General features: G+C 41.7%; 1 long non-coding RNA gene across 1 annotated transcript; it reads right to left on the bottom strand.

Moving 5' to 3' along the window:
- Positions 1 to 450: 450 nt before the first annotated feature.
- Positions 451 to 8,846, bottom strand: LOC127668939 (uncharacterized). The gene is made up of 3 exons (XR_007974237.1): positions 8,562 to 8,846; positions 1,547 to 1,607; positions 451 to 552 (listed from the first exon to the last, which is right to left on the bottom strand). It is a non-coding gene; the product is annotated as an uncharacterized LOC127668939 (long non-coding RNA).
- Between the last annotated feature and the right edge of the window lie 541 nt (positions 8,847 to 9,387).

The raw sequence follows: 9,387 nt of genomic DNA, 5'->3' as shown, positions 1-9,387 counted from the left end.
AGAGGTTTATTTAGAAAAGAAACTGTGGTACCAATTAAGGCAGGTGACAGAACTTCCATTACAGAAAGACGATTCTTTTATTTCTAATCTCAAGTCATCTCTCTCAACTATAGCAATTAAATTTTAACTGGCACACTACTAAAATTCACATATGCAGTATTCCAAGAGACAGTGTATGCTTTGCTAGGAAAAGAGGCGTTTCCAAAGAAAAGAAGTACCACATTTACCTTTGTGGCAGGATTTTCCCCGCACAGTTACAGTAAAAGATTAGTACAGCAGGAGGTCTGTGATTGGACAGAGAAAAGGGAAGCAGAGTTGAGAGTTGCAGAGACAGGGACAGAGGGGTGGGGGAGGGGAGAAAGCAAGATTGAGGCATATGAACAGGATAATCCAGATTTAGTGTGACTTTATTTTTTTTAATTTTTTAAAAAAGATTTATTTACTATATGTAAATACACTGTAGCTGTCTTCAGACACACCAGAAGAGGGCATCAGATGTCATTACGGATGGTTGTGAGTCTCCATGTGGTTGCTGGGATTTGAACTCAGGACCTTCAAAAGATCAGTCAGTTCAGCGTGACTTTAAATAGCCACAGGTAGATATAATAAAATATAGGGATGAAATAATTGGGGTAACCTGTCTAATCTAGGTGGGCAGCTGGTATCATTATCAATTGGCTCTGAAATTATTGTGTGGGCATCTTGTGAATTGAGAATTTATTGATATGTAAATCTGACTGTTTAATAAGCTTCTAGGGTTTTGTTTTACTGGGCTACTGGAATGTGACACCTCCATCCACAGAGGCTTATGGCTGAGAAGGAACTAGCAGTTCCAGAGACAAGCTAACCAGAGCTGGGAATACCGTGACCAGTCACTGCTGAGGTCAGTCCAGAGGCAGAGGTGGTGGACAGTTCCTGGCAGTAGCACAGGAAGCCTGTTGGTTATTTTTAATATTTCCCACAACATACCACCCTTTTCCAAATGACTTCTATGACTGCTCCTGTGTTTGTGTGTGTGTGCACGTTAATTTATATTAAAATTTTTGTCTTCTTAAATAGATGGGAGAAATTTTATGAATTAATTGCTATCTTCAGCATATCCGGGCACTGGAGAGATGGCTCAACAATTTAGAGAAATGTCTGCTCTTCTAGAGGATCCAGGTTTGATTCCAAGTACATAGTGGTTTTACAACCATCTGTTACTCCGGGCCTAGGGGATTTAACATCCTCTTCTGGCCTTGTAAGTACCAGACATGCATGTAGTGCATAGACATACATGCAGACAAAACACGCGCGCGCGCGCACACACACACATACACACACATAAAATAAATTAGGAAAAACAAAGTAGGAAAAAAATTAGTTGTACTGTAGTTTAGTACAACCAGCCAGTGCATCAGAAGATGGTTATTATGTTGTGATCAGAATATAAAGAACTTTTCCCACTAAGTCAAGGCAGTGGGAATTGGCTCGATTTGCAGCAGATATACGAGATTGGTATTTATGCAGAGTGAGTAATCAGAGATTGTGCTAACATGTCACTTACATAGAGGGTACCAAGTACATGGGTGTCCAGCAGTCACAGTCAATCGCTGTTGATGTTATGACTAGATGAGAGACGAAGAGAAAAGAATGGCCTTAATAAAGTTTTATGTCTCATGAATTTTTTAATAACTTATTTAGACACTTTACCGCATGCTCAAGTTAGTCCTCACTTCATTCCAATATCAGTTTGTGAATAATCACCAGGTTAGGAGAACAATAATTTCTACATTCCCATTTATAAAAAGTTGTTACCTGGCCCCTGTTCATCATCTTTACCTAAATGTGTATATCAACAACTTTATATATTTTTTCTCATCACTTTATGGATGGCTATCTTTCTGTCGACCTGGCCAAACAAGTCAGTTGTAAGAGGCACAGTCACGGGCATCAGAATAAGAAGCACTAGGAAGCAGTAAGGAAAATATACTTTCGTGATAAAGAAGACTCGGACTCATATGCCAGGATTCACTATCGAAATTGTGTCTATTTTCTGTGGCTTGTTAATTTCTTCTATTTAAAAAGATACATCTTGGGGCTGGAGAGATGTCTTAGAGGTTAAGAAAATTGACTGCTCTTCTGGAAGTCCTGAGTTCAATTCCCAGCAACCACATGGTGGCTCACAACCATCCTTAATGGGATATGATGCCCTCTTCTGGTGTGTCTGAAGATAGTGACAGTATTCTCACATACATAAAATAAATAAATCAAAAGAGAGTCTGTGTGCTTGTGTACCATGGTGTATGTGTGGAAATCAGAGAACGTCTCACGTGTGTTCGTTTTCTCCTTCCTCTACCCAAGTTCTAGAAATCACATTGAGGACTCAAACTTGGTAGCCAGTATCTTGAGTTATTAAATAACTTTGGTGCCCTTACTTGGTTTTAAAATATATTTCCTTCAGAGAATGCATAAGTTATCACCCAGTGTAGAAAATAAAGAAAAAAGATCATGGTTCACACGTGTTCCTGAGATTCTGTTTACGAGAGTGTCATAACCACAAATGTTTAGTCTTCAAAATAAAGTGACACACATAGAAATGAGAGGATGACTAGCATTTGGGCTTTAAATAAGACTTATTATTCAAATCGCCTTGGTCTTATGTCCCTGCAAAATAATACTGTTTGTGACTTTAAAAGGAGATACTCCTTTTACTAATGGAATAATACTACAGATACTATTTGGATGTCAATGGAAAAGCTAAAAGTGAGAAAAATATTCAAAATGCTGGAATAAATTTTAACAAGACAATTGCTGCCTAAAACATTGATCATACAACCTTTAATATTCAAAACAATGTTGGTCACATGTATTTCTTTATTGTGTGTTTGCTTGTGCTATTTCACACATGTGGAGGTCAGAAGGTAACTCCTACAGGAGTCAGTTCTCTCCTGAAGCCATGTGGCTTCCAAGGACAGGACTTACAGTTGTGCTGACTCACCAGCAAGCACGTTTACGAATTGAACCATTCTGCTGGCCTTGAAACAGATATTTCTCTCCTTGTGCTTCCCTTACCAATTTCCATTTTCAATAGTTGCAATTACCCACAGTCAACTATAGTCCAAAAATAAATAGTGAAAACTTTCAGAAATAAATAACTCATAATCATCAAATTGTACCTGATTACCTGACTAGAAGGTAAATCATCTCTTGTATACAGGAAGCACAGCATATTCATGCTATATGTTCTTCTCATTAGTTATTTGATAGCCATCTTGGTTATCAGATAGGCTGCTGTGATATCATAGTTGCTGTGTTTCAGAAAAACAACATTGTATCAGAACATCTAGATCACACCCCCTACTTCATCCCATTACACAACAGAGGCATTATATTTTTTCAAATTCTGACAAGAAAATGACAGTACAATATGTGAAAATATCGGGACAGGAATGAAGCTAAGCCGATAGTTTGTTCTGGATGCTTGCCCTGAGGTCCATCCCCAACACTACATAAAACTGGGCTTGGGACACACATACCTACAATTCCAGTGCTTAGGAGATGAAGGTGGGAAGATAAAAAGCTCAATGTTACACAGTTTCATGGTGAGTTCAAAGCCAGCCTGGGTCACATGAGACTCTCTGTCTTAGAAGGGAGGGAGACTAAAGTCAAATAACTATTATTTTAGTATATTTTTAGAATTGCCACGTTTAATCATTAGTTATTGTTGACTTCTTTATGTGTATAATTTATAACTTAAGCTTTATCATAGGTATATGTGTATAGGAAAACATTGTATGTAAAATGTATAATATTTATAGTTTCAGATATCCACTGGGGATCTTGGAACATGTCCTCTGTGGATAAGAGCTAATACTGTGTTTTAATGTCATACTTCATGATCTTCATTTGCCCTCCTGTGGGGCAGTGGACCATGAGAACTTGTAAGGACAAGCTAGGGCTTGAAGCCCTGGAGACCCAGAAGTGATGTAGGAACTTTGCCTGCTCCTGATTCCAGGGCCCTGTAGCACAAGAGCTTCAACATTGCCTGGGAAGAGAATGCTTTCCCACAGCTTTCCCACAGCTTTCCCTGCACTTTCCAGAAGCTCCCCTGCACTCTGCTGGCTAAGCAGCCGCCTGCTGGCTCAGCCGGTCTCTGCTCAGTGCAGCCAATGTGCTGTCTTAGAGCACTGGTGGGAGAACTTAGACCAACACCCTCCCGATATCAAAGCATTTTGTAATGACTCTAGCTAAACTCAAACTGCAAAAGCCAGTACCAGTCTGAATGCCTGATCACAGGGATCATGGAATCACTTTAGAGATTTTTCACCCTTTTAGAGAACTATCTTCTGAGTATCTATTCTTAGTTGTCTATGAAAAGATAAATTTAGAGACAGAAAGTGAGGATACACGGTGAACGAATGAATGCTAATTCCACCACTCAGTTGGAGAGTGTGTTGATGCACAAGGCATTCCTATTATATCACGCATCAATTAAATTAAAGGCAGTGCATCTACACTGGCTCCACCGGCTCTCAGGAACTGTGATTCTCCATTCAAGCACCTACAGAAAGAAAAAGGTAATGTACCAGGTCCAAGACGGAAGCATAAATGGATGACATCCAGTAAACATAATAAAAATGGTTCAGGAAATTAGTGCCCTCACACCAGGCCGTCACCTAGAAAGTTCCTACCATAGTGCTTTCACCACCATAATCGACTTTATCAGCTAAAACCAACTTTGTCAGACTCTTTATCATAGCAACATAAAAAGTAACTGATGCAGAGATCTTAATAAGACAGGATGAGGGCGGGATGTGGCGAGACCTGCCTGGAATCCCAAGATTTTTAGAAGTAGAGACAGGAGGGTCAATGCAACTTGTAGGCCAACCTGATCTACATAGTGGGTTCCAAGCCGGCCAGGATTCCAAGGTGGAATCCAGTTTCAAAACAGACAATCTCACAAATAAATGTGGAAACTCGACATGATATAGGGACTGAAGCACCAAGGTGCCTATTGACAAGGGCACAGATTCAGTACCTTTTCTAACACTATGTCCAGATATTCATGAACCTTGTACAACAGCTTAGTAAATCACCATTTCCCCTTGATCATTGCATTTACCACACCTTATTTTGTTCAGTATCTGCATATCTGACTAGACTGAGTGTGGGTGTCCCAGGAAGACATAGACAAATACATTCACCATGTTCACTCTTCTGCTTGAAGCACCTAGCACACAGCTGGAAAGTTGGTGAATGAATAAAGAAACCATATCAATCAGTGGTAACAATGTACAGAGAAAGTGTAAATTTCACAGGGAGAGACCTCATTCCGACTGGATTGTAACTTGGAGTCACATACAAGTCATATTATTATCAGCATTGTACAGTGAACGGAAGCAGAGCAAACACTTGGGATAGAACTGATCTCACCCACCAATGCATCCTTCAGACCTGCATCCACCCATTGCATCATTTCTGAGCTCTGCTGCCTCCTTATTCATAAACCACCAAATATACATTGTAGACGTTGATTTCATACCTGCCTCCCTTTCATCTCACTCTTCCCTCCTTCTCTCTCCTCTCCCCCCTCTTTCTCCTCAAACACACTAGGCAGGGCTATAGCTCTCTCCTTTTCTATACACTTTATATTGAGACAGTCTTGCTAAGTCACCCAGGTTGATTTTGAACTTTCAATCCTTTTACTTTGGGCCCCCAGATATCTGGTATTACAGCCTTATACCACCAGACCCTGTAGGGTCTTTGTTTTCATTAGTCTGAACTTCTGACGCTATGGACACGCTGAAAATAGAATGGTTTGTCTCAGAGAGCATGGAGTTATTTGTTAATATAAGTCATCCTGACAAGTTGGTAACTACCTGCTGTGTGTGATGTGCTGAGAACGTTTGCATTGATGGCATTGGCCAGGGTGACATGTCACTACATTCATTTCTAGGACACTGCATGTTTCAGTTTGAGTGTCAGAAATTGGAGTAGTGTGTGTGTGTGTGTGTGTGTGTGTGTGTGTGTGTGTGCATGCGCGAGTATAATTTCTGCCTTGCTCTGTGGCTTGTGAGGTAAGCAACAAAACCTCACCATTTTTGTAAAATTTGTTTCCTCCATTTTCTCCTCTGCTAAGAGGGAATGATGGGAGTGGGAAGTGGGTGTGTGGGATTCAAGTGAGAGAATTTTTGAATTTTGAATGTGCAAAATGCATTATAAAGTACTAAGCCTCTGCTCTTGAGGTGAAGAAGGAAATCTAGAAGGATCCAGCTCCCAGTGGCCATGCCAATATTCTGTCAGCCTGAAACAAAGTTTTTCCTCAACCCCACAGGCACCCTAGAGATGGTTTGCATATGTCTCTCTCTTTCCCTGCTCAGTGATAATAGGGCTGTTAACTTGTTGGGGGTTTTGGCTTGTTTTTCAGAGGTAAAACATTGCTACACAATGTGAAGTAGGAGTTGATTAGAAGTCAATATATAATGCCTCTCCTTTCTTCCTGAGTACAATCCACTTAAATTATCCTTTATACACAGAGGTTTTTTTCCAGTTTTAAGGTTTTTTTCTGTTTTTGTTTTTGTTTGTTTTTTTCAAGACAGAGTTTCTCTGTATAGCCCTGGCTGTCCTAGAACTCACTCTGTAGACCAGGCTGGCCTTGAACTCAGAAACCCACCTGCCTCTGCCTCCCAAGTGCTGGGATTAAAGGCATGCGTTACCACTGCCCGGCCCAGTTTTAAGTTTTAAAATAGCATATTTTCCCCCAATTTCTTTCAAAGCAAAGAAAACGGTGACTGGCATTGTGGGAGCTTAGTGAAAATCATACTGAAGTTAATTGTGTAACAAAATAACAAGAGTACCGCCAGACAGATGGACATTTATCAAAGACAGCCTGAGATACCCAAAGGTCTAAATTATCTTATATTTGCAGTCCGTAAGTTCATTCAATCTTTTATCACACTCACACAGGCCAAATGTGAATAAGAGATATATCTAATTATCCCCATTTTATTGAGAGAAAAAATGAAGATAAAAGAGTAAGGGCCTCCACAAAATCCACTTGGCCACTGTTTGTCCTGAGTTTCTAAGTTTCATTTCCTATTGGTATAACACACTTGTTTCTGAGTCATCAGACCACACTACAAGATTCTGCTTTTGCCAAGGTGTTTCTCTGATCACAAAAACAGAGTTTTCTCTCAACTGCTGGCTAGAATTGCCAAGAAGAATGGTTTTTGTTTTCTTTAAAAAAAAATTATTTATTATATGAAAATACACTGTAGCTGTCTTCAGACACACCAGAAGAGGGCATCAGAACTCATTACGGATGGTTGTGAGCCACCATGTGGTTGCTGGGACTTGAACTCAGGACCTCTGGAAGAGGAGACAGTGCTCTTAACCGCTGAGCTATCTCTCCAGCCCCTAAAGAATGGTTTTCTAAGACTTGTATAAGGAACATCTTTGAAGACAATCAATTAAAATTCTCTAGTAAGAATCCTATGTTCTTGCAAACACTCCCCGAGCCAGAATCTTGTAAGAAACTTTAATGAAATGCAATGGATCACAAAAGGAAAAGAAAGAAAATTAGAAAGCTAGGAACATAAAGAGGATCAGGTGTGGGAGGGAACAAGAGAGGATAATTGCAGTGCCTTTGGTGAAATACATTGTATGCATGAAACCCATCATCATGTATAATTAATATATGTTAATTTAAAAAAGGCTGGGGAGTCCAGTGTGGTAGCACAGTGCTCTAATCCCAGTGCTGAAGAGACTTAGATGCAAGTTCAAGTCAGCCAGGACACAAAGTGGGAACTTGTCTCAAAACAACCACAAAGGGGAAAGATGAAAGGAAATTGGGTCCTTGCAGAGTTTGTTTTGTTTTCTTTTTCAATGTAGCCCTGGCTAGCCTGGAAGTCCCTAGGTAGACCAGGCTAGCTGAACTCAGAGATCTTCCTGCCTCTGCCTCCGGGGGTGTTTGGGATTAAAGAACTGCATGAATACATCCGATGCACCTGCCTTGTGTATACCCGGCACTGCAGGTCCCCCCACTTGGTCCTGTTGATCACCCAGTGAGATATGTAAATTCAGCTGGGTGCTCCGTCCTCTTACAGACAAATCCTCTGCCATCAGATGCAGCCACACAGCTAGTAGTCAAGTATCACAGTAGCTCAAACGCTGCCCTGTCCATGTGTTCTGACAGGCCTGCAAAGGAAACTTAAGCATCGACTGTCGGTTACAGAGAGACATTTTAAAAATGGAATCTCTATTTGGATTCTCAGAAATAACACAGAGGTCAATGGGACTTGCTATTCTTTCTCTTCAAGTAGCTAACCCTACATTATTAATAGCAGGCTGATCTACCCAGCTCCCTTTTGAGACAAGGAAGATTCCCTTCCCCCCATATCAGACACTTCCATGAGAACCTTAAAGGAAAAAAGCTTTGTTTTTAGCTTTTAAACTTTGCTAGAGCCTTTCCTCCTCACGCCCAAATAGGGAGTGAGGGACTTTCCCAGACAAGTTCTTGCACAAGAGCCCCCTCCATTTTTCCCCACCCGCCTTGTTCACTTCATTGGGGAGTCAGTCACCTGTCTCCAACCACTCCTTCTTTAGCAGAACCGACAGCCTGTCAGTCTTCTCAGCCAGCATCTTTTCTCCCAGCAGATGGTAGGACCAGTGGCTGGCCAGGCAAAAGCAGGCTTGAGGGAGAGGACGCCTGAGCCTGTCTAGTGAGCGTCTTGAACAGCCGGCAGCAGGGGCCCTCGGCTCCTTGCCCCTCCCCCACCCAGAGTCCGAGCGTACAGCAGAGGCGGCGGCACAGGAAACTCGCAACTCAAGTTGAAACAGGACTCTGTGCCTTGCCTCTCAGCAGCCAGGGCTTTAAATAGGATTAATGAGAGAGAACATTCTAAACATTAGAAGAGGTTCCAGAACAGGCAGCCAGCGACTTCCCCTCAAGCTGCCATTCTGGATTGGTTCCCTGGTCTGCGCGCGCCCCTCCCCCTTCGAACCAAGGGCGCTCGCCCTAGGCTCTGCTCAGCTCTGACCCCTCCCCCTAGGGTTTCAATGACAAGTCCCATGGCCCTCTCAAGTAGCTTCTCTGGCCACTCTGAAAGCCAGGAAGTTTACTCTGGCCACATTAATTTAGAGTAATTATTTCCTCTGATAAAATTCAAAAGCATCATAAGGAGGAAGGTGGGGTCATCTGGAAGGAGGCCATGTTCAGCTCTGCCTCTCTCCCATCTCAGTAGGAAGGACTCTTTTATAGCAGCTTTATACTACCTCAGAGAATTCCATTGGATGTTGTCTGTAGTCTCACAATTTTCATGTGTTGAAGCCTGTGGAACTGTATTCCTGATGTGTCTCTGAGAGGCAGGAGACTAGGCCACACAGCTCCTTGCCTAGAGAATACAA

This window comes from Apodemus sylvaticus, chromosome 18 (assembly GCF_947179515.1).
Source record: "Apodemus sylvaticus chromosome 18, mApoSyl1.1, whole genome shotgun sequence".
NCBI classification, from domain to species: Eukaryota; Metazoa; Chordata; class Mammalia; order Rodentia; family Muridae; genus Apodemus; species Apodemus sylvaticus.
The sequence above is the reverse complement of the archived record's forward strand: the minus strand, read 5'-3'. Positions and strand labels throughout refer to the sequence as shown.